The sequence below is a fragment of the Eptesicus fuscus genome, chromosome 9, assembly GCF_027574615.1.
Source record: "Eptesicus fuscus isolate TK198812 chromosome 9, DD_ASM_mEF_20220401, whole genome shotgun sequence".
NCBI classification, from domain to species: Eukaryota; Metazoa; Chordata; class Mammalia; order Chiroptera; family Vespertilionidae; genus Eptesicus; species Eptesicus fuscus.
In genome coordinates this window covers 54,193,020-54,220,193 of record NC_072481.1, presented here as the reverse complement: position 1 = coordinate 54,220,193, position 27,174 = coordinate 54,193,020, and the positions used below count along the sequence as shown (strand labels likewise).

Below are 27,174 nucleotides of genomic sequence, written 5' to 3'. Positions count from 1 at the left end.
TATGAGTTTTTTATTATTTTTGTTAATTTTATAATGTTAAACTTTAATAATAACAAATAATTGTTGAGAACTGATTATCAAGAACTGCTTATCAAAGTTCGCATTGTTGATCAGTTGTTAGAATTCGACCACCATTGTTTGGACTTAATGAACAATGGCATTTTTGGGGATTGGCAACGACGAAAACATTTTGTAACTCTCTCAGACGATACCGTACTGCGTGCTAGTAAGCTAGTTAAACAAGTGATGTCATTGCAAATCAGCTATTCAGATAATTTAGGTAAGTAATTTATTTATTTCATAAGTACATAAATTTTCTTGAATTTAGCAGACAGTACTCGTATTATTTATATTTTATAGTGGCGGCAAAAAGTCTAGCGCCGGCCTTGAAAGTGACACTTACGACTTACGTTACGGCAAATTCAGAGGAAAAATAATACAAGTTAGTATTGTTATTATTTAGAAAGAAATACAGGATTAAAATAATTTTTAAATATAGTTACTTTATAATAATCAAATTAATTTAATTTATAAACTAACAATAAAATATGTTCATGTAATTATGTACCTACTTACTGTGTTTTTAAGCAATATGTATATAATAATTTATAATATAATTTTAAATTATTTTTTTTAGATTTTTAACATAATGAGTAAGAAAAGAGGATGCAAATTCAACGATGATCTAAGAAGTGAATTTCCTTTTATTAAAAAAACCAAAAGCGATTACAATATAGACCAAATTTTTAATCAAGAACGCCCTCCCCCCGGCCAAAACCGGGGGTGTGCAAGAGGCAGCTGATCGATGTTTCTTCTCATCGATGTTTCTAATTCTCTATCCCTCTCTCTTCTTCTCTGTAAAAAAATCAATAAAATATATTAAAAATAAAAAAAAAGAACCCCCCCCACACACACACACACACCCCGGTCAATGATATCCCGCTTTACCAATGTTAAAATCTGGTCATCTTACTCTAAAACCATATTTACCTCAAAATACCCCAAATTTCTATTTATTCCTGGTGCTGAATACTTCTGGAGGACCATGAATTTCTCCTAGTTACTGAGCGCTGTCTCAATTACTAGTACTTTACTTAGAAAAATTAAATACTATTTGGGGAAGATTCACCAGCAAGTATCAATCACAGTGCTAATTGGGATTGTTCTAGAGACTAGATAAAATGTGATTAAACAAGAGAAGGGTCAAGTAATACAGATTTGTTACTCTTGGCTGTATGAGATATTGGATATTTTTATAAACAACTTTTAAGTTCATTTTTTAAAGTATTACAGCAAGTAGTTATTCTGTGGAGATAACAAATGGGAAACCTGGAATAAGTTTCCTGTGGAAGCACCACCAATGGACTCAAAAAGTGAATCTCAGACAACTTAGAAGTAAAAGTGATGTCTAGACAACCAGACCAAGTAACTAAGAAACACAGTGATAACAAAGACACGGATGTTCAAAGATGAAACTTTTCTGGCAACATTTAAAAGGAAAATGTCATTAATACCAAGTTAATATATAATTTATATGTATATAATGTATGGTTTTACAAATGTATGTGTAAATAAACCTGTAAGTCAAATAGTAAAAGTGGATCTTTGATTATTTTATCCACTTTATTATATTTTGATTGACCCCCACCTCCCTTTTTTAATCTTCTTATTGGGAAGATATAAAATTGTTTTACATTTGGAGCTATTAGGCATAGAGTATTGTTTATAGTGTTTTCCACTTTAGATAATCCAATTATCAAATTAGTATCTGTAGGAAGATAAGATTTGTTAGTTCTCAAAATGATGAAATGGAAAAGGTAAGCTTGTTAAGAATAGAGCATGTATTGACTAGAGACAAAATGCCAATAAATAAAAGCAAATGATCTTTCTCCATTAAAATTGAGATACCTGTAATTTTATAAAGAGTTCTGAGAAATAATGCCTTCTCTGATGTCATAAAGGTAAAAATAAGCATCTTATTATTATAATGTAATACTAAATTCTAATTTGCATTTTATCCTACATATTTATGATAAATATACATATATGTTGCCTTACTATAGCAATTGAATAAAGATAAAAAAGCATACCTTCTTCAAATCCCGGCCTGATTTTCTGAAACGAGTTCATTCATCACTGGCTTATTTGTGCTGCCCCAACCTTATACCAGCAGGCTCTTAAGGGATTTGGGAATTGAATCTTTGAGTGCCTTTGAAAAGCTTGCCTAGTAATTGGACAGAAAGAGACCCTTAAGCACAAGGTCACCTAACCAAAACCATTATTAGGTCATATACTTCTCTAATATTAAAGCAGTGAGGAAGATACACAAATAATTATCCATAGTATTTGATGAGTATCAATGCCTCATTCAAATACTGCACCCATTAGGGAATGGTGGCAACTATTAATATTCAGCCCTTTGGGCTACAGCTTAAAGGTAAACTTAAATCCGCAGGCATATAGAATGGATTTGACCTCCCTCAATTTACCAGGAAGAAAAAAACAAGTGTATATATATATTTGTTTTTTTTTTCTTCCATTTAGTCTTCTGGAGCACAAAATGTAGGTATTTCTTTCCATACAAATTAATGTTATGTTGTATTCTGACTCTAAAGACTTATCACATAATATTGATATTTGCTACAGGCAAATGAATTATAAAATCATGCTGTTAAAATATAATTTCTAGGTTTTGCATGGAGAATTCCCTTGTCTCTTCTTGTTATTTTTCTTTCTATGAATTCCTTTGATTGCTCTTATGGATTTTTTTCCTAGTCACATATAGCTTGGTAGCATTCTCTATTATTTTTTTAAAGATCTATTTCTCTTTGCTGGTGGTGATAGGTAGGTTTTACTGAATGTAAGTATAAACTTTTATGTACACTCTATTCTGCTTGAGACTTAGATGCTGTACATTTTTTAGTTTCCAGCTTATTTGAATGACAAATAATTAACTTCCTTTTTCTGTTTATAAGTAATATCTCTTCATTAGGCTAGAAGAGTCTAAAACCTTTGAAAAGGATCAGAGAAAAAATGGTGCAGAGGAGGGACTTGGGGAAGCAGAGGATAATAGGTTTTCCAACTCAGATGCAAAAGCCACACCTTTAACAAACTTACTAGGAAGATGCCATAAGAAAGTTTAAAGTGTTTTCTGCATTTGAGTAATTAATTTTATCATTTGTCTCTTTTTAAAAGTCATTTTTTCTTCTTCTAGGATACGTTATTTTACCTGTTATATTTTAGAAGCCTTCTATTATATATAATCATTTTACCTTCTATTCCCTGTAATCCTTGCTAATGTGAAAAAGCTAGGACTTGCATAATCCAAGGCAGGCTGAACTGAACCCATTGTTGGAGTTAAACACACACACCTTCCTTTGTCTCTCCTTGCCAGAGGAGGAGAGCAGGGAGGCAGGAATGCAGTTGTAGGTTTATCTACAGAATAAAATGCAGGGAAGGAAGTGTAGATCCTGGGTCTTGGACCTAAGATCCTTTTCTTAACTGTTTTAGAAGAATTGGTATGATTTAAATACATTTCTAATAAAAATATTTTAATAAAGCTGAGAATTTTCTTCACATTATCGTATTACCTCTGAGAAGGAGCCGATTGAGAGGTATTATTGAGACCCACACTACAAATAAAATCAAACTGAGAAAGCTTCATAACAGTTTCCCAAAATCTATCAGTCTGAGATTATGTATATACATTTTTCTATCCTCTGAGTTGATATGGCATTATATAGGAAAAATGCTATTTCCTGTCTGTAATTCATATTCTGAGAGCATCTATTTGCCCAGGGGTTGGGGGTAGGAAGGGAAAGGAAAGATTACATTTCTCTTTTGTACAAATATTAACGTATCCCAAGGCAGACAGAAGTCTCTACAGAATCATAATGGGGCTAAATAAAAATCAACATAATGTACTGTTTACCAGCCTAGCACCTAAATGTCAGCTTGGCTAGATTTTTGTGGCAGCCTTCTTATTCGATAGCCTTAGTGTTGCTTTTGTCAACTAAGCACACATTCTCTAAAGATTTGCAGATTTGCATATCCAGAAAGGCCTTAAAAATATGATATGGGAAGATGTGAGTCGGGGAGTGAGATTTGGACTGGATATTTGGAATGAAGAATGCTAGATTAAGTTTGAATACTGGCGCTGAAGATAGAAAGCAGGTTTTTGCCCTTCACTTTATTGTAGTGCTCGCCTCTCCATATAAGACAGCTGCCAAGAATACCAAGGAGACCAGGCAACAGGGGAGCCACAAACTGATGCTGTCCAAAGGCTTTGGACCAAAAATGAAGCTTAGAGCAGAATATTCAAGACCTAGCCAAGGGAAAGCCAGAGGACAGTGTGAGTTAACCTGGCATTGTTTTGTCTCTTCCAGGGTTTCATTAATCCTGATATTCAAGGACATGAAGCCTCATATCACTATATAAAACCCATATATGCATGTCATAGAACTCCATTTTAATATGACATATTTATTTATGCTTTTAGATAAAATCAGCCAGATTGTCTTGCTTACAATGAAATGTATACTCACAAAATTAAAAGCTTAAACATGTATTTTACCTGTAATCTATATGGCAGATCTAAATGGCCTCTTTCAATCGTATTTTTTATTTTTTGAGATTTTATTTTATTTATTTTTTTTTAATTGTTTAAAGTATTACATATAGTAGTCGCATTCAATTGAATTTTTAGAAAGAGGTTTTAATATATGAAGAAGAGATAGCACATCCAAACTGGAATAGGCTCTATTCTGGTACCACATTATGAGAAATGCTATTTACCTGATGTGAACTGAATGTTTGTGTCCCTCAAAATGAGTATGTTTAAGCCCTCCCTGCCCCTGCAGTGGTATTTGGAGGTGGGCCCTTTGCAGGTAATTAGGTTTTGAGGAGGTCATGAGGGCAAGGTCCTCATGATGGGATGAGTGCCCTTATAAAAAGAGACCAGTGAGCTGGCTCTCTCTCCTCTCTCTGTCATTTTGGATACAGCAAGAAGGCAGCTATCTGCTTGTCAGAAGAGAGCTTTCCCCAGAACCAGACAGTGCTGGCACCAGGATCTCAGACTTCCCAACCCCAGAACTGTGAGAAATAAAGATTGATTGTGTCAGCCACCCCATCTGTGGCATTTTGTTGTAGCAGCCGAGTTGATTAAGACACCTGAGAGCTCACTCTACCCACCAGAACAGTGTTTTTCAATGATGTGTACATCCCCCTTGTTTAAGAACCTATTTTGAATTGTGTGTGAAAGGGATTTTTATGACAACCAGAGAAACATTAATTGGGAATAAGCAACTAAACCCAACTATGAATTTGCTATGTACAAATTTTCATCTAATCTGATCAATTTTAGCAACCAATTATATGTAGGCACCAGAGCACTAAGGTACTGGTATTAATTCCCAATTGTTTTTCACTAATATGTGGGAAAGCTGGCTGGGAAGGGTCTCAGTTCTCCTTCTGGATTAAGTCCTTTCTAAGCCTAAATCTTGCTGTGGTCCTGGTCTTTCCTGGGTGGGCCATGGATCTGCTTTTGTCCTGTGCATCCTGTCTGCACCGGCATCGGTTCAAGCTGAGTAGCCTCCTTCTTATCAGAGATAATTGAAAAAATTGGAGCATTCACAGTCTCTCAGTCTAAAATCATATTTTGAAATGTGACATTCTAAGTTCTGAGAAGATCTAATATTCTAGACATATGTAAAGTCCAGATTTAATCTCTTCTATTCCTATTGCTCTTGCAATTTTCTTTGCTGAATCACTAATTCTACAACTTTGTAAAATGCTGGAGGTGCCACTTCTTTCAACATAAGTAAGCTCTGCAAAAAACGTCTGCTATAAATTGTCTCCTGTACATTCTGCAATGCCTGTGAATGTCCTCCATGCATTTTTAGGGAGGGGTTTTATTGGTGGGTAGAAAACAATTTTGGTTTTAGTGTTAGCAGAAACAATCTGAAGATTTACTTTATGGCTGTTGCCTATGTCTGCTTGTCGCCTCCTGGAGTTTTTCTGGTTGAACCTTATACAACTACTTTGATAAATGTTATATACACCTAACAGGGTTATAGACACATAACAGGGCTCATTGTGATGATGTACTCTGGTAGTGTATAATCATTTATTTCATAGCCACATTAAAGCTATCTGGTAAGAACAAATACATCATCCAGTAAGAAGCAGAAACAGGAAGCTGATATAAAAAGAGGAAAGAGGCATTCTATAATATATTAAATCAGAATATTTCTCCTCCCATTTTTAACCAAAAAAATAAAAAATAAAAAATGACCAGCTCCTTTGTTTTTAAAGTTCAGAAGGAGGTCCTCCATTCATTCATTCATTCATTCATTCAACAAATATTTATTAATTCTTAAGTAGACATTATACTAGAAGTAAAGATTTAAAGATAATTAAGTCCCAGGTCCTTCCTTCAAGTTTCTCATATTCTGTGGCAGAGACAAGTAGGTACAAATGATGAAAACACAGTGCTGTGGCAGGGGTATGACAAAACGGTAAGGGGTACAGAGGGGGGACCTGTTTTTCAGTCTTGTGTGGCCAATGTCTGCCTCATGGAGGAGTTCACCTTTCAGCTGGGTATTTATATTTTGACTGATAGCAAGGGTGAAAAGGCATTCAAGGTGGACAGAAAAGCATTATTAGTTGAGCCATATGATATTGCCATTTTTAATGTCAGAAAAGGTTAAATATGAGCAATTTCTTATGGTTCGACCGAATGCAAAGCCATCAAGATTTGAGAGAGCATAGGTTATTTGTAAGAGTGGATAGAAGATAGAAAGTAATTTCGAACAGCTTAGTAAGGGCCAGACTAAGAGGCTTGGGTTTTATTTTGTAAGTAATTGAGAATCGTAAGAGTTTTAACCAATAGATTTATATGTCAAATTACGTATTTCATAAAGTGTGGACAATGTGTCAGAGAGAGCAAGAGGCTGCTTGGAGGCTGTGGTATCAGTCCAGATAAGAGATTGATGAGGCTTCAAGCTAGACAATGGCAGTGAGGTTGGTGAGAAAGGAAGAGAACATTGTAGGATGAAGAATTAGTAAGAGTGTCAATCAACTGGACACAAGGATGAGTGAGGAGTCAGGAATGACAGCATTTTTAGGTTGGGTGAGAGAGTGGGTGAGAGAGAGAGAGAGAGAGAGAAGGAAAAGAGGGTGAATTTTTGGACTTCTGGGAGCAATAAAGAGTGAGTTCAATTTTGGACATTTGAATTTAAAAATAAGGGGCTCCCTAGCCAGTTTTGCTCAGTGGATAGAGCATCGGCGTGCGGACTGAAGGGTCCCAGGTTTTATTCCGGTCAAGGGCACATGCCTGGGTTTCGGGCTCGATCCCCAGTGGCGGGTGTGCAGGAGGCAGCCGATCAATGATTCTCTCTTATCATTGATGTTTCTATCTCTCTGTCCCTTTCCCTTCCTCTCTAAAATCAATAAAAATATTTTTTTAAAAAATAAATAAAAATAAGGGGCTGGCATTCAGGAGAAATGTTAGGGCTGTTCATGGCTGCAGTTGTGAAAACCATGATAGAGACGTGATTACCTTAGAGTAGCAGGTAGAGTTGGAAATAAGGTGAGTCCAGAGAGAACCCTGAGATTATGCCAACATTAAGATGCAGACAGATAACAGTCCATAAAGAAGACTTAGAAGGAGCAGAAGAAATGAAAGGAGTGGGCATATGACTGAATTTTTCTGGAAGACTAAATAAAAATTTCAAGGATGGAGTGGTCAGTAATTATGGTTTCCTGGGAAATTCATGTTTGGGGGTGTATTGAAAGTACCATTCTTTTTAAATATTCTGCCTAGTAAAATGAAAACCGACATTAAATTTATCACTGTGAGGTTTCAGACTTCAGATGTTAGAAATACGATTTTTTAAACTACAAACTCTTTCCAGCCCTAATGCTTTCTTAGTTGAGCTCTTGTATGTGGAAGTATATTTAATAGTGGTCAAAATATATAATTCAGGCTATACCAAAATTCAAGTTTTCTGCTTCTCCTTGTGCTTTTCTAAACACACATTTAGAGACACATACTTCTAACTCACCCTTTATGGTGGGGAGTTGCCTGTGCTTCATAGATGTTGCCTAATTCATCTTTCATCCCACAACTCTGAGTTTGGGATAGAAACAATAACTTCGTGTTATAAACTAAAGGTGAAGAGGTGTTAAGAAATTTATCAGGTATTAACTGTGGGTAGAACCTAAATTCCCAGACTGTGATTCTCAAGGCAATCTTTAATCTCAAGGAGAAATCTCAGATTGAGAAGAGACTATATTTTGAGTATCTTCACCTCTGTTTGCAGCGTGATGAGGCAGAGAAGAATGAGTAAAAGCTGAAATTTAACTACTTAAAATGAAAACTATTCTTCTGAGAAAACTCTTAGTGAACACAAACTGAGATGAAACAATCATATTCATTTTCTATCTAAAGTTAAGATCAAATTTAATGGATCAAAATTCTGAAAAGCTACAACAGAAATGATAATCAAGAGTCAAGGATGCTTCTTAGTTATTTGAAGGTTGGGAAGAGAGTCCTAGAAGTCCCAGTTGCCTTTCCAAATACTTGCATTAATTAAATTAAAGTAAACTCAAGTCCTGTGGGGCCCAGCACATTTCACTTTGACCCTTCTTAAGTCTTAGGCAGTATCTCAGCTATCGTTATTGCTGCTGTTGCAACCCCAGAGTCAAGTAAATCTAAAGACAGGCTGCCCCTCCCCACATTTTGGCACATTTACCCAATAACTAAAGATGAAGTAAAGGTCAAAATATGCAAACCTTCCAGCTTTTAAGTAATAAACTGCTACTGAACTCACACAGTTTTTGCATCAGAGTATGAAAGATGATACTGGCATGCTTCCTCTTACCCAGCATTAGTTAGCATAAGACTGAAGGTAGTCCTAATTGTGACCCTTTGGCAACAGACTAATGGACATGAAGTTTAAGTAGATTCTTCAAGTATATTATTAATGGGAGAGACAGAGAGAAAGAGACACATGGGTCTGTTGAGTGGCTTTTTGGTAGCTGACAAATAATAGTTGTATTAAAAAGAAATTAAATGTTTTAAGGAAGGAAACAGTAAAGACAAAGATAGGATGTCCTTGGACTTTGCTCTAGTGTACAGCCTTTATTATTTGACTGTTAGAATCACTTAAACTATAAACTAGAAGTAGAGAAATTAAGTTAATTTAATAACCATTATCCACCTTATTATCTCCTTTCACAAACTTATGAAATACTACTTTCATCATTGAGTGTGTGTATTTGCTTTTAGATTTTCTTCGAACCCCAATTGATTTCAGTAAGCATTCTTATACATGGCCTCTATTTATTTTCCTTTCCTTATAACCACAAATAGTTGCTTTCTCTGGATTTTTCTCAATCTTGTTTCTCCGATTTCTTCTCTTTTGCTGTTTTCCTTATCAATCTCACCATAATACTTCTGATCTTCATCAGGAGCCCTATTTCTCCCTCTCAGGTTTTCCTCCTTTAAATCTCTTCTCAGCTTATTTTTCTCTCAGTTTTGGCCTGCCTTCCTTTGTCACTTTTCTCTTCCCCTCTGTGTCCTTTACCCTGTCTTTGTCCACTTTTATGCAGCTGACAAGAGCTAGAAACAACACAATTCAGTAACTTGTCACACATATGGTTAATAACGGACAGTCTGCATCTGGGAAGATTCAAGGCAAGCTCTCTTTTGATATGCCTCTTGAGGATTAATAACAACAGTGGAGCAACCCTTCACGTCTATTACAGAAAAGACAGATGTCAGCTAACCACACGCATAGCTGAAAACTGGAAAATAAGATCTTTGATCTCCAAAAGCTCCCAGAAAATATATTTTTTTATCAAGTTGATGTAATAAAAAGAAAGTGGAACTGAGTGCTTTGAAGACTGTTAAGAGAGAGAAATCTAAGATTTGGTGCTCAGATGATATGAGTGTCCCCTTTCCCGTTTCTTTAAAACCATTAAAGAGAAATTCATTCACATCCATCCCAGCCCACGAGGTATCTTAGTAGGTTGTACACTCTCCGTGCTGTGACATTTGTCTTCTCAGTATCCTGGCCATCCAGGGAAATGCTGGTGACGCTGCTGGAGCAGAACTGGCCCTGGTTTCATTCTCTTCTGTTTTGCCACCATCCTGGTTCAGCCCTCATTTCCCTCATTCTCATCCCTCTGCACTCACCACACACTTTATTCCAATTTGTTCTCCACCCTTGTGCCAAATAAACCTAGCTAAAATGCTGCTTTTGATATATGACTCCTCTATTCAAGAACTTTTCCGTAGAAAATGAGCTGACATCATAGTCAGGAGTTACTTAATTTGTAAAATGATGTGTTGGTAATAGCTTTTGTATCAACTTTACAGAGTTGTTGTAATGATCCAAATAAGATGATAATATATGTTAACATGAGTCATAAGCTATCCATCCCTTAAAGTATAAAATCCTGTAACTGGGGATCCCCTGATAGGCAGGTCCAAACCGAGGATTGCTCAGTCATTCCATTGTACCAGCTCCGCTTGTAATGCTGTCTCCCTTTCACCTCTATCTTTTGATCACACTGACTATCTGTTAGTTCCCAGGTCAATCCTGGTCTCTGCTTCTGAACCTTTGCATTTGTTGGGTTTTGTGTTGTTGTTTTGCCTGCAACTGAACTTTCTCCACCTCTCTATTTTTTTCTTTCTCCTGCTTTATCAAGACATAAATTGACATATAACATTATAGATGTTTAAGGTGAACATGTTAATTCGATACATACACATATATTGCGAAATGATTTCCACTGTAGTATTAGTTAATCACATAGCTGCCATTTCTTATTGGTGGTGGGAACATTTAAGATCTAGTCTCTTAGCAACTTTGAAGTATATAGTACAGTATTATTGACGATAATCACTATGCTGTGTATTAGATCTCTAGCACCTATTCACGTTCTAACTGAAAATTTGTACTATTTGGCCAATATCTCTCCATTACCCCCACCACCCAGCCCTTGGGAAACCATCATTCTATTACATTTCCACAAATTTGGCTTTTTAGATTCCATATGTAAATGATATCATATAGTATTTGTCTTTCTCTATCTGACTTATTTCTCTTAGCATAATGTCCTCAAGGTCTAATCATGTTATTGCAAATGGCAGGATTTCCTTCTTTCTGATGACTGAATTATATTCATACACATATATACATATATATACATACATATACACATATATACATATACACATATATACATACACACATATATACATATATATTCCATCTTTTTCCATTTATTCATTGACAGATCCTTAAGTTGTTTTCATATCTTGGCTATTGTGAATAATGCTGCAAAGAACATAGGATGCAGATATCTTTTCCAGATCCTGTTTCATTTTCTTTGGCTATATATACCCAAAAGTAGGATTGCTGAGTCATATGGTAGCTCTATTTTTAATATTATGAATTTGAATCAAAACAGTAGGGTATTCTCTACCTCTTTAGAGAGCCCTTCTCTATGTACCCTATCCTTATGATTCTCTTTCATAGTATTCTATCTGTTTCCTTCCTAGAACTTATCACACAATCTGTCATTGTTGCATTTGTTGATCATTACTTATTTATTTTCTGTTTGCCACACTAAATTGTAAGCTCCACGAGAGTAGGCATATTATCTGTGTGGTTCACCATTGTATTTATAGAATGTATTACAGGCAGAAAATGGGTACAAATAATTATCTATATCTATAAAAGAGTAATATGCAAATTGACCAAATGGCGGAATGACCAGAACGACCGCTCGACCAGTTGCTATGAGGCACACTGACCACCTCCTGGTCCCTCCCCCTGGCTGGCAGGCTCTGATCCCCTGATGGTGAACAGGGAACTGGGGTGAGTGGTGGAAGGGGGCAGGGCTGGCTGCCGGCAGCTGGGGAAGATGGCCCTGATCACAGGCCAGGCCTAGGGACCATACCCGTGCACGAATTTCATGTGCTGGGCCTCTCGTTATGTAAATAAAATAATAATTTTTTCTCTTTTGTTAAATTTATTGGGGTGACACTGCTTAACAAAATTATATAGGTTTCAGGTGCACAATTCTACAACACATCATCTATATACTGTAGTGTGTGTTCACCACCCCAAGTCAAGTCTCCTTCCATCACTATTTATCCCTCCCCCCGCCCCACACCCTTCTCTACCTTCTCCCAGTCTGCCCCCCATGCCCGGAAATCACCACACTGTTAAAAAAAAAAAAAAAAAAGAATTAGTTGGGTTTTCTTTTGGTTCCACAATGCTAATTTGACTGCTTTATAATTTTTACCCAGTAAAGAATTTTAGCCAACTTTCTCATTCTCTTCCCGATTAACTATATTTAATTTTTGACCTTTGCTTTTGTACTTCCTTTTGCTTAGAATGGAACTCTCTTCTCTGCCAATCTTCCTCATAATTCAAAACTTTAACCATCTCTTATAATTAAAGTCTCACTACTCTAACTCACACTGAGCTTTTTCCACTCTATCTAAACACCTATTTTTACCTCTACATTTTAAATTGTTATTATTTCAATGTTAACCTTTTAGGTGCATTTTTCTTTTTTTAATTATAAAATTAGAGTATTTGAGGGTTAGGATTATATTCTTTTTCTGCTTTATGTCTCCTTCCCCCAACAGAAATTGCTAAAGAGGTTTTGTGAAATCATTAGGAGGAGAAACTTATATCTGGATAAGCCTTGGAAAATATGGGTTCTTCATGAACTAACATCTCAGAATGGCAGCAAAGGGCATAGTGGTGGGAACTGAGACTCATTATGTATATTGCATTGTAGTGCTTGGTTATAAAAATAAAAAACTGAGGCCATTCTTGGATGAAATTAAGTATAAGATTGCCTAATGACTCCCAGACTTACTATTAAGATGCTATTTTGAGTATCTTATGTTGAAATGAAAGAGACTTACTGGCACAGTTTGTGATACTGTTTATGTCTAACGATTTTTAAAAAATTTATATTAACTTAAGAAAGATTTGTATTGCAATATTCAGCTTAGGACAACTGCAATTGTATATATTTACAAAGACTAGATTTAAATTTCAAACTCCATTTTACTGAACAAGAATGTCAAGCATTATTTAGTTGATTGACTATGAAATATAAAATTATTCAGGTATAAGGTCTAACAACTTGCTTCTTTACTGTTGTTGATATTAGCTCTGGGATATGTTTTTCTGGGAAATTAATCTCAGTTCGCTTTGAATTCTCTGAGAAGATACAATATTCTGTTTTCCTATTTCAATTTTATAAAATGTTTAATATTTAATAATAATAGTTGTAGAAAAAATACTTATTCTTTGCCATAATCCATTTGGGTTGACTAGAAATTATTAGAATAGGAAAATCTTATTATTTCTCATGATTGTTTAAATAAATCTTACTAATAGTTGCAGTGTATTCCATAATTTGTCTCCCTGAACATCCATTGCAAGCCATCTTCTCTCTTGTCTGCTCTATTGTACAAGCTCAAAAGCCACACCCCCAATTTTCCTAATCCCCTCCAGGCAGGGTGGCCATGAGATAGAAGGACCTAGTACTTTTCTAAATAAAAAGCAAAGCTTTATTAAGAGATTTAGGCCTTGCCGAAACCGGTTTGGCTCAGTGGATAGAGCATCGGCCTTCGGACTCAAGGGTCCCAGGTTCGATTCCGGTCAAGGGCATGTACCTTGGTTTCGGCACATCCCCATTAGGGGGTGTACAGGAGGCAGCTGATCGATGTTTCTCTCTCATCAATGTTTCTAACTCTCTATCCCTCTCTCTTCCTCTCTGTAAAAAATCAATAAAATATATATTAAAAAAAAAAAAAAGAGAGAGAGATTTAGGCCTTGACTATAGCAGTCAACTGGTGACATGAGGTACAAGCATGAAGATGAATATTTACAAGCTAAGGATGAGAGAGAGGGGCAGAAAGATGAAATGAATCGGATCTCTAAAGGCACCACTGACTGACACACCACACCAGCTCAGGACCGCCACTGTATCTGGTATAAATTTTATGGTATTTGCAGCTCAACACATTCTTTACTGATACAATTAAGTTCAAATTTAAACTGGATTATACAGAGACTGTATTTAATAAGTTCTAGTCAATAAACATATTGAAAACACTAAACCCAAAAAGATTAATTCCTTTTTAAAATTAATAACAATGACCCTCTTCTCACGAGTAATGCTTTCTTATAGTGTAAAGAGCTTGTAGAATAAGTGTATTGGCAAATAGAGAAAATAATGAGCAATTTATATAATACATCAGGCTCTAGACAAACGGTTGTAATTTCCCATTTCAGTGAACAATTTAAGAACAGTGGGACAGCATTTTCATACATTTTTGAAAATGTCTACAATTTATTATTGTCTAATGTTCAGGTAACACTTTTACTCATTCATTCAATAGATGTGTTGAATGTTTATGCTTCTTTGCTATGGGCAAGTCATGAAAACTCAGCATCTTACTATACCATTCTTATTAATTTTCTTTCTAAAGTTGACAAACACCTTTCACTTCATAGTAAAGATTTACCAATAGCATACCAATAGATTTGATACTGCATAAGCCAAATATATCATGTTGCATTTATTTTTCCTCTGAAAACTGAAATAATTGCCAAAACAAATAAGTGAAAAATGTTTGTGATGGCAAAACCTTATTTCTACACATGTGATTTTAATCTTTAACGGACAGCATTCAATCTTTTAATCTAGACATGGATCTATAATCTCAATAAGGGATTTTGCTTGGGATATATCCTTAATGACTTTATATCCATGTAGTCTGTAGTTTAATTTCTATTAAATTAAGTTTATTTCTTTCCCTACTGCATATATTTTAATGGTTAATAGTTGACATTATTTCTCAAGTTATTTCAAAGAAATGCTAAATCAATACTCAAATGACTTTCTATAAATTAATTATTGTTGTCTAGGTAATACATGTGTTTGGTATACAATTGAAAAGTTACAAAAGGATATAGAGTGAAAAGTAGGTCTCTCTCATCTCTTCTCCAAACACACAGTTCCCCTTCTTGAGGGAACTACTATATCCAGTTCCTACTATTCCCAGTTCTTACCCCAAATTATTTTAAATGTACTGTTTCATCTATTGGACATTTAAATAATTATAAGTATAAACATATTTTACAACTGGGGTGCTAAACTAACTTCCAAAACTAAATTTTTCTCTCATGTTCTGAAAGCATGAGGATGATTATTGGACATCCTGTTAAATATTAGTATGAAGACAATGCACATTCTAAGCAAAAACTAAGTTCTAAGATCAAAACAATAAATATTATTTTAAGGAAAATAACAGGTGTTCTTACTATTCAAATTTGATAAATATACACACAGGAAATAAAAGAGAGAGACCTAACATCAAATCATAGAGACTAGATTAATAAAGTTTAAAGGCCATCTCTGTTTTCATTTTATGCAATGCTCAAACAAGAACTAAGGATCTTTGTCTTACAAAGTTGGTGAGATTATATTTATTATTGGTAGATGAAGATGTGCTTTGTAAGATGTTTTAATATGGCATTTATTAATACATGTTTTTGATCCCACTTCCACTAAAGAATGTTTGAGCAATAAGAAAGAGTAATCAGAAAACAATCTCTTACCCCCTTACATGCTTTTAGTAACTTTTTGTTTAAAGATTACAAAAAAATATGTTTATAATTTTAGTCAATAATGATTTTTAAAAAATCAAAAAGCAGAACATAAACTCTTTTAAAATATCTTTTCTTTTTAAATGACAGTTGACATACAATATTATATTGGTTTCAGCTGTACAACATAGTGATTAGGCATTTACATAGGTTACAAAGTGATCATCTTTTTTTTTTAATAAATCTTTATTGTTCAGATTATTACAATTGTTTCTCCTTCCCCCCCCCCCATATCTCCCCTCCTCCCAGTTCCTACCTTTCCCTCTGCCCTTACCTCCCCACCTCGCTATCCTTATTCATAGGTGTATGATATTGTCCAGTCTCTTCCCATACCCCCCACACAGACACCCCCTTCCCCTGAGAATTATCAATCCACTCCCATTCTATGCCCCTGATTCTATTATGTTCATCAGTCTATTCTGTCCTTCAGATATTTAATTCACTTGACTTTTATATTCATTTGTTGATAGGTATGTATTTGTTGTTCATAAAGTGATCATCTTAATAAGTCTAGTACTCATCTGACACCATACATACTTATTACAATACTAGAGGCCCAGTGCACGAAATTCGTGCATGGGTAGGGTCCCTAGGCCTGGCCGACCATCAGGGCCAATTGGGGCCTTCCAGTTGCCAGCTTGGGCCTTCCTTCATTCCATGCCACCTCTTGGTGGTCAGCGCATGTCATAGCAAGCGATCGAACTCCCAGTCTCCCGGTTGAACTCTTGAGGGAACACTTTGCATATTAGCCTTTTATATATATAGACCATTGACTATATTCCCTCTGCTTTACTTTACATCCCCATGACTGTTTTTATAACTGGTAATTTGCACATCTTAATCCCTTTCACTTTTTCATCAATCTCCTCAACCACTTCCCATCTGGCAACTACCAAAAGGTACTCTGCATCTATGTATTTGTTTCTGTTTTGTTTGTTCATTTATTTTGTATTTTAGATTCCACATATAAGTGAAATCATATGGTATTTGTCTTTCTCTGTTTGAGTTATTTCACTTAGTACAATACTCTCTAGGTCCATTCATGTTGTTGCAGATGGCAAGATTTCATTATTTTTATGGGTGAATAATATCTCTATCTCTAGCCATACCCATATCCATATTCATACCCATATCCATATCCATATCCATATCCATATCCATATCCATATCCATATCCATATCCATATCCACATCATATGTCACATCTTTATCTATTCATCTATGATGGACACTTAGGTTGCTTCTGTATCTTGGCTGCTGTAAATAATGCTACAATGAACATAGGGATGTATATGTCTTTTTTCAAATTAGTGTTTTGGGTTTTTTAGGATAAATACCAGAAGTGAATGTTGGGTATTTCTTTGTTTCTTATTATTGCCTTTGTTTTAAAGTATGTCTTGCCTCATGTAAGTATTTATTGAATATAAATTCTTTTTAATGTAATTTTAGGGTATCAGAAAGAAATTAATATAATGAGATAACACAGCAATCTATTTGTAATTGTCAAATGCAGTCTGTCTTAGATTTTTGTTCTTATTATAAATGCAATCTGTGACCATTGTGGAAGTTTGGAAAAAACAGAAAAAGCAAAAGAAGGAAAACAATCATATAAAATCATACCACCCAGAAATAATGACCAGTAATATTTTTGTATATATTTTTTTCTTGTTAACCATTTACATACATATATGAACACATGATCATATTCAATATGTTCAATAACTTATTTTTACTTACTATGTCATGAACATGTTTTTATATAATTATCATAAAAGTTGTTTACAACTCTTGTTATTATAAATAGTACAATGTTTTAAATTCTTATAAATAAATTCTTGCTACATCTATATATATTTCCATGGTATTAATTAGTAGAAAAGAAATGACTACATCACAGGACATGTGGCTTTCTAAGTCTCCTATCATAAGTAGGCAATGTTTTGTATTATTAAAACTTTGGATGACAAATTGTAATTTTATCATTTTATTATGCATGCCTTTGATTACTAAAGACATTAACTCTTTATTATATGATTATTAGGAGACATGAGTATTTTTAATAACTAAAACTCAATAGCCATCCCAGGCATAACATCCTATCTAATAAAGAGGGAATATGCTAATTGACCCTCATGCCATCGCAAAGATGGCAGCACCCACAGCCAATAAGGAGGGAATATTCTAATTGACTGCCATGCCCTCAAAGATGGTGGCACTCACAGCCACAAGATGGCGGTGCCCAGTCTTCTCAAGCCCCACTGGGGCAGCAGGCACACACCTGCCTTCAGAGTCCGCCAGTCCTCTCAGCCCCCCAGCCGCCCAGGGCCAGCCAGAGGCACAGGCAAGCCTTGGATGGCGGCTGCCTAGCTGCCCAGGGCTGCCTGAGGCTCAGGTAACCAGGGCTGACCAAGGCTTGCGCTGCTGGCAGTGACAGCAGCAGAGGTGTGATGGGGTATCACCTTCCCCTGATCACCAGGTCACCTCCCACCCCTGAGGGATCCCAGACTGTGAGAGGGGGCAGGCTGGGCTGATGGACCCCCCCTCCAGTGCATGAGTTTTCATGCACCCAGGCCTCTAGTTTTTTTAGAATTTCATTATTTCAACAAATATTTTTTTTCCTTTTTAATGAATGAATGAATTTTATTTTTTCCATCACCATTTATCCTCCCTGTATTCTTTTCCACCTCCACCCACCCCTCTCCACCGACCACAATCACCACACTGTTGCCTACTCTGTTTTTTTAAAATATATTTTTTAAATTGATTTCAGAGAGGAAAGGAAATGGAGAGAGAGAGAGAAAGATCAATGATGAGAGAGAATCATTGATTGGCTGCCTCTGGCACACTCCACCAGGGATCGAGCCCACAATCCAGGCATGTACCCTGACCAGGAATGGAACCATGACCTCCTGGTATGCTCAACTGTTGAGCCTCACCCATTGGGCTCTACTCTGTGTTTTTATTTAGAAGAAATTCTAATTTATTCTAAGAAGGTCATAGAGCATTCTAAGTTTATATAGTTAATAACTTTGGACTGATGTCCCAATGCTATTCTGAGCTGGCTGTCCTAGAACCTCTCCTGTGGTCCATGATGCCAGATGTAATTTGGATAATAACTATGATTCAGCTCTCACTTCACTGGCAATATGCAGAGTAGTTTCCACCCACTGAGAGATTCTTGAATATTATGCAAGTTTTACAAAGATGATGAATAACATAGTAAGACCAGTTTTGTTTGACCTGTTCCCATATTAAACAAAAGAGACATTTATATGGGCATCACATAAACTTCTCTGTCTTAAAAAAAAAGGCTTTGTTTCCCCTTTACAAATACAAAATATAAATCACAACCACTACATTCTCACAGCAATGGAAACCCAAATGAAAACAGGATAGAAGAAAGGATAAGCCATAGAGGATAGAGAAGCTTTTAAAATCCCATTATTTAGAAACACTTAATAAAACAGATGCAATATTCAAATATCATTACACATGATCTAATCAATTTGAATAACATTATCAATATACCATAATTTTTTAGGGTATGGAGTTATTTGGTATATTTTATTTTTCAGCAACAGTTTAAAATATACTACAAATTAATAATTGAACAAAACTAAACTTCTTTCTCAGTGATTGGATACCAGAATTATCTTCTAAGGTAGATATAACCTTGAAGTCATCCTTAAAAATTTTTTAAGAGACTTGAAAAACTTGGATTAAGATTGAACACTGGGAAATACAAGGTCCTGTAATAAAACCCTCATTTGTTCTTTCCTATTAAATTTCTGATTCTGGTTACAATGAAATTCTTCAAGATAATCTTTAGCCTCTTATTAAACTTGTAGAAATGGCCAGTGCAACTTGCTTACTTCTAAAACCTCAGCTCTCACAGACACAAAAGTGGTACATGGCATAATGTAAACCTGTGGGAACAGAACAATAGAGAACTTTTAGACAATATGTCTGAGGAAGAGAAGCTGGAATCAACAGCAAAGGAAACAGTTAACCCTTCTAATGCAAGCTCTTAGAGAATGCTCCTCTCACAAAATCGCCAGATTCTCCACTCACAGTGAAGAGTGGAGGAATAGTTCTATAGCATTTTTAACTTATATAGAAATTTACCCTTAAATAGCCCAAAATGTTTGGAGTCTGCTGACTAATTAGCATCAACTCAGATGACTTATCCAACTCAAGGCACACTCTGTAGTTTGCCAAGCGTGTTTTGGTGAAGATTGGAAGATGGCCCCATAGTGCATTGTCCTCTAAGAAAGCCTCTGGGAAGTGAAACACTCATTCTATTCGCTGGAACAAAGATTTTAAAAAAGATTTTTTAATTGATTTTGGAGAGGAAGAGTGAGGGAGAGAGAGATAGAAATATCAATGATGATAGAGAATCGTTGATTGGCTGCCTCCTGCACACCCCACACTGGGGATTGAGCCCAAAACCTGGGCATGGGCCCTGACCAGGAATCGAACTGTGACATCCTGGTTCATAGGTCGATGCTCAAGCACTGAGCCATGCCGGCCTGGGTGCTGGAACAGACTTTTGCCATAAGAATCTGAGAGGTAATAGGTGAATAAATGGCATTGTGCAGGTGCCAGCAGAACCACAGAGGAGCCAAGTTTCTAGACTGTGGATTATACATGCAGCTGTATTGTGGACACAGGTGACACCAAGAACCTTCGAATGAAAGGGCCTCATTTGACTGGAATCACTAGCAGTGGACAGTATCTAATCGGACTATTAGGCAAGAATAGATGATCTGTCAGAGAATAATGACTTCCATTCTCGCTCTAATGCTCGATATTAATGACCTTTCAGGGTGGTTGATATCGTTGGAATTTTATCTGCCAAAAAGAAAGAAAGCTGGTAGTAAATGGATCAGTTTCTGAATGAAGGCAAAAAGGTGTCCCTGAAAAGGACACAGAAGTACAGTTATTGGAGAATAAGAACTAATGTGGAACTGAAACATACACTTCACAGATAAAACTCTTTCATTATCTCTGAATGGTCTAATGCTCTCTCTCTTTCTCTCTCTCTCTCTCTCTGTCTCTCTCTCTCTCTCTTCCTTTCTTCCTTCCTTCCTTTTTCCTTTCCTTCCTTCCTTCCTTCCTTCCTTCCTTCCTTCCTTCCTTCCTTCCTTCCTTCCTTCCTTCCTTCTTTCCTTCTTTCTTCCTTCTCTCTCTCTTCCTTCCTTCTCTCTCTCTTCCTTCCTTCCTTCCTTCCTTCCTTCCTTCCTTCCTTCCTTCCCTCCCTCCCTCCCTCCCTCCCTCCCTCCCTCCCTTCTTCCTTCCTTCCTTCCTTCCTTCCTTCCTTCCTTCCTTCCTTCCTTCCTTCCTTCCTTCCTTCCTTCCTTCCTTCCTTTCTTTCTTTCTTTCTTTCTTTCTTTCTTTCTTTCTTTCTTTCTTTCTTTCTTTCTTTCTTTCTTTCTTTCTTTCTTTCTTTCTGTGATTTTACTTGAGACAGTAATGTCCAGATGGCATGCTTAAGCTTCACCAAAAAATTGAAATCCTAGACAAAACTTTCATCATATAGGGCCCCTCTCCCCCCAAAATCTGAAATTTGAAACACAGCACTGAATTTTAGCAGAGTCTGTTTATGATGCATTAGCCTATCAGTTGGAGGTGTGTCTTCCTAATCATTCATGGGGCATAGATTGCTTATGTATGAAGCATGTAAGGATCTGTGCTGAATGCTGCCCTAGAGGACTATGTGGTCTAGGTTAGAGGTCAGCAAACTCTTTCTATAAAGGCCCAGGTAGTAAACATTTTAGGCTTTGTGGCCATATGGTTTGTATTGCAACTTCTCAAAACAGCTGTTGTAACACAAAAGTAGCCACACACAATATATACATGAATGAGTGTGGCTATTTTCCAAAAATTCTTATTTATGTACACTGAAATTTGAATTTTGTATAATTCAAAAAATATTCTTCTTTTGTTTTCTTAGAATGTAAAATTTATTTTTAGCTCTTAAACTGTACAAAAGCAGCCAACAGGCCAGATGGGCTGGAGTGTGCCACCCACTGGTCCAGGTTATAATAGATTGAAGATAATTGCCTTCAATATGTACAAATACAATTTCTGTAAGTTTGCGTAGATGAGAGAGATCTCTTCTAGTTGGAAACTTCATGAGGGAGTTGTCATTGCAATTAGTTTGAAGGATGGAATCATAAACTTTTTATTTTAAAATTTGTCTTACATTTACATTCACTTATTTGATATCCACATTATGCTTATTCATAGCAAAATTTTAAATTCTTGTGACATATAACATTGAACAGATTATTATATTTTGCCTGCTGTGTGTATTTTTTTTTATTGTGGTAAGAAATACTTAACATGAGACCTACCCTCTTAACAAAAATATTAAGCACTCAATACAGTATTGTTAAATATAGACACAATGTTGTATTGCAGATATCTAGAACATACTGGTCTGGCTTGTATAATTGAAACTTATACACATTGAATAGTAGCTCCCATTTGCTCCTCTCCCATTCCACTTTCTATTTCTATGAGCTTGACTATTTTAGATATCTCATTGAAGTGGAATCATGCAGTATTTGTCCTGCTGTGATTGGCTTATTTCCCTTAGCACAGTGTCCTCCGGGTTTAACCTTGTGGTCACATGCAAAATAATTGAAATCAAGATCTCAAACAGATGTCCACACTCCCACCTTCCTTGAAGCATTATTCGTAGTAGCTAAAATGTAGAAACAGTCTAAATGTCCATTGACAAATGAATGTGTTAAAAAATGTGGCATATACATACCATGGAACATCAATCAACCCTAAAAATTTAGGGAATCTACCATATGGAGAATGGGATTTTAGTAGATAGGGTGAAGACCCACACTGGGGCACTTTTGAGAGTCAAAGGGCTCTTTGTTAATGGTTACATCAGGACAATAGCTGTAAACCCTGGCTGTTCCATGGAAACTGAGACATATGGTTATTCCAGAGGAAGAGTCTAAAGGGGCCATGAGTAGAGAACCCTGAGTGTGGTCAGGGGAGAGTTCATGGTGTACTCAATGAATAAAAAGTCCAAGTAGGTTGAAGTACATTGAGAAGAATAGAGGGAGATGAAACTAGGAAGATAGTCTGGGACTTGTGGTAGGATTTAATTTGTAGGTTCTTAAACATAAAGCTAAGACATTTGGAAATTTTTCAATAGGTGGTAGAGAGGCACTATAGTTTTTAAACAATGAAGTGATGTCATCATAAATCAGTGTTATCCATGATGTGCAGAATGCTATGTTTTAGGCAGAGACTCCATGCTGGAGCCCAATTAAGAGACCATGGCAATAGTTTGAAGATAAGATAAGAGGATCTGGACTGAGCCCACGCAGTAAGAATAGAAAGGAAGACACATCAGAGAGAAGGAGCCAAGAGTACTTGTCAATTGAATATGAAAGAGAACCTAATAAAAAGGAAAAGTCAAAGGAAGCTCCCAAGATTTTATGTTGAGGTGACTATTGGCATTCTATATTTTGGGTTAGAGTGAGGTGAGGAAGGGAGGTGTGCAAATCTATATATATAAAAGCCAAGCGACCGAAAAGCTGAACGACCAGAACGACTCGTGGCTATAACGCGCACTGCGGCAGCCAACCAGTCCGATCCGGGGCAGGGCCAGCCAGCCAACCACCCATGGCCCCTACCCCTTGAAAGCCCCTCCCCTGATCGCCCCCCTCCCCCCAACCCCAATCACTGAAGTGTGACCTTCAGTGATTCTAAGTAAGTAAACGCTCTCCAGCCTTCATAGACCAGGAACCTGAATGACGAGTGATCAGGAGGAAAACTGCTCACAGTCTGAACCATCAGTCAGGTGTCCAGGAGAGGGGCCTAGCATAACCACCATCTTCCTGTGTTCTCTCTCCACTGCTTACTATTAAAGAGGGCAGCCATATCACACCATGGCCTCTCTTTAGAGGGTTTGTCAGCAGGGAACTAAACCACATTACCTGTCTAGGGAGAGGTTTAGAAACAGAAGCTGTAAGTGTCCCTGACACTAAAGCACCTTTGAAGCTTCAACTCATCTGAAAGCCAACAGCAAACGTGTATACACCCTGCAAAGATCTTTGACACTAATAACTCCCCGTGGCCGGCCCCACCCCCAATTACCCCCTCCTCCCAATTGGGGGCAGGCCGGCTGGACCCCATCCATGCACGAATTCGTGCCCTGGGGCTCTAGTGCATATATAATTGGGGTCCTATTCTTATTGTAGTTTGGAAAAGTAAATATAAAATAGTAATGATACTTCTGTGGTTTAACTTTGAAAATACTTTGATGTCAGGGTAGCTCAATCTGAATAACGTTTTAATAATTTCCTGATAGATTTGAGTGTGAGCAGTTTTTTTTTTTTTTTAATTGGACTTTGATTCAGAGGGAAGGAGAGGAAGAGGGTTGGGGGCATATTTCTCTACAACTTATCCTTTCTGGGACCCAATGGGACGCAACCCATTTTTAGCTTGGAACAATGGTTCTTAGTGCTTGCTATTAAAGTAAAAATGAATCAACCTGAGCAAATGGCACAGCAATGACAAGCCTCTAGCCAGAATATGATTCAGAAAGATTTTCAACCAGGTGCTGGTATCACTCAAGTTGCCTCAATACCTGTCTTGAGAGACTTAAAAACTTAACCAAATTAAATCCTTGGTTTTTAAAAATAATTCATTTCTTGCAGAACATATAGGGTTGTTACAGATGCCCTGAAATCAAAAGAAAGGAACAATGATAAGATGCTACAAATTGTAAAAACTTGAATTAAGCTTCTGCTATGTTCCTGACTCACAAATGTGCCTAAGCTATATTTTATATTTTGTTCAAATTCAATTTTCTAAGTAGTATTTCTTTTCTGGAAACAGATGAATTAATAGAGAAAATGGCAGGTAATTGTCATTATCTGAAAATACACACACACACACACACACACACACACACACACACACACCTATTTTTAAAAGGAAATTTTAAAAATAACAAAGGGAATCAAATCATAAGAGGAACAAATTAAAAAATACAAATGTCTATATAGAAAAACTTGCCTGCTTTTTGAGACTCTTGAATTTTTTAATTTATAATTTCACTCTGTTCAACATTTTTTCTTTGCTTAAATAAAATAAGTAAACCAGTCTGGCCTTGGGGTATGGTCTGCTATTTTTCTAAAGCATTGTACCAGAAAAGAAAAGCAGACTTGAATATATTATCCTCCCTGGTCCCAGAATAGAATCTCAAACACCTGAAGGTGTGAATTATTGAGAGATGCTATTCCACCATTGTGAGAGACTACTGCGAGGAACGATTGTATGGGCACCCAGTCCCTGGTGCTGTAGTGCATCCTGGGCACCAAAAAGAAATAGAAATGTAGTGTAAAACCCCATATGGAGCCATTACTTCAACTGATGCCCATTCCTTAGTGCCAGTAGCTGGGGAGTATGGGTTTTACTTTTCACAAATTTCCTTCAGAGCTCTGCTGCTTTCCTTGTGTTCTATCTTTTGAAGTTGGCAGTTTCTTTTATTTACCTCCCTAGTATACTAGTATATGTTTATTTCTCCACGTGCTTAATTCATAACATTACACATATATAACATTATACTACTATGTAACACTAGGTCATTAGAAGTATGCATTACAGTATATCTATACTAATAAAAGTGTAATCTGCTAATTAGACCAGATTGACTGGATGTCTTCCAGACATCTGACTTCCTTTGGGACAAAGCCACAGTGGTGGGGGCCAAGATAGTGGTGGTTAGGGGCAATCAGGCTGGCAGGGGAGCAAGCAGTTAGCAGTGATCAGGCCAGTGGGGGAGAAAGCAGTTAGGGGTGATCAGGCCAGGAGGGGAGCAAGCAGTTAGGGGCGTGATCAGGCAGGCAGGGGAGCAGTTAGGGGTGATCTGGCTGGCAGGCAGAGGTGGTTAGGGGCAATCAGGCTGGCATGCAGAGTGGTTAGGGATGATCTGGCAGGCAGACAGGTGAGCGGTTAGGAGCCAGGGGTCCAGGATTGAGAGAGGGATGTCTGACTGCAGGATCAGGCCTAAACCAGCAGTCGGACATCCCCTGAGGGGTCCCGGATTGGAGAGGGTACAGGCCCGGCTGAGGGCTGCCCCCTCCACCATGCACAAATTTCGTGCACTGGGCCTCTAGCATTACATATAATGTAAATATACAGATATCAACATATAGCTATATATCCTGGCTGGTGCTTCTGATCTCCCCCCTTTCTCCCTCTTCCTGGTAGTTATGATTACACACAAAGGCTTTGACAACTTGAAGACTTCTAATTAAAGCACTGCAGTGTTCCAGTTTTCTCTCCTTTAGTCCCTCACCTGCAGGCATTTCTTATTAAGTGTCTGTGCTATTTAACAACTACTCTGACAGAATGAGAACCTGATCTTGAGTAGGATGTGTCAGAATGCATTTGAACAATGAGAGATACTCTTCTCATCCCCATGCAGATGTTTGCTTCCTTTTCCTTTTTATTGAATTTATTGGGGTGACAATACTTAACAAAATTATACAAGTTTCAGGTGCACAAGTCTACAACACATCATTGGTACACTGTATTGTGTGTTCACCACCCCAAGTCAAGTCTCTGTCCATCACCATTTATCCCCCCATATCCTCTTCTACCTCCCACCACCTCCCTTCCCCTATCACCAGTGTTGTCTGTGTCCATGATTTTTTTCTCTTTTGCTTCATCCCTCCACCAACCCCTCTTTCTAGACCCACCCAACAGCTGTCAGCCTGCTGTATATCTATGGGTCTGTCTCTATTTTGCTTGTTAGTTCATTTTGTTCATTAGATTCCACATATGAGTGAAATCATATGGTAGTTGTCTTTCTCTGATTGGCATATTCCACTTAGCCTAATGCTCTCCAGATCCATCCATGCTGCCCCAAAGGGTAATATTTCTTTTTTTTTAATGGCAGAGTAGTATTCTATTGTGTAATAGTGTATTCTATTGTGTAGTAGTAATCCACAGCTTTTTTATTCACTCCTCTACTTGGACTGCTTCCAAATCTTGGCTTATGAAAATAACAGATTTTTACTTTCACCAGTTGTTAACTAAAGAAAACCAGAACTCTGTTTTCTTCTCTTTTTATTATTAGTCTTATAATTTTAAAATCCTTGGGTTGGATTCAAACAAATGATAGTTTGTGTCATGGGTAACTTTTTCTATTGCAAGGTAGGAGGGATGTGTGTGGAGTTAGATATATCTAATTTGAATCTTTAAAGAAAACTGTAATCCTATTAACATAAAGGCTAAATGAAAAAGGTTTGGCATTAGAGACCCAGATATTTGCCTGCCTCTGTAGCTACCTCTCTCTCTTGGACCTTAGGTAAGTCAACTCACATTACTACCACAAACAACCTGATGGTATTCTTAGAAAATTTACAATGAAAGCAGTAAATGTATACAGGAATTTATCAATGTAAGGTATTACTGTATATGT

At 36.8% G+C, this 27,174-nt stretch overlaps 1 protein-coding gene across 1 annotated transcript in view; it reads left to right on the top strand.

The window, feature by feature from the left end:
• Positions 1-27,174, top strand: part of SLC44A5 (solute carrier family 44 member 5) — a 316,083-nt gene that overhangs the window by 213,851 nt on the left and 75,058 nt on the right. The window lies entirely within an intron of this gene.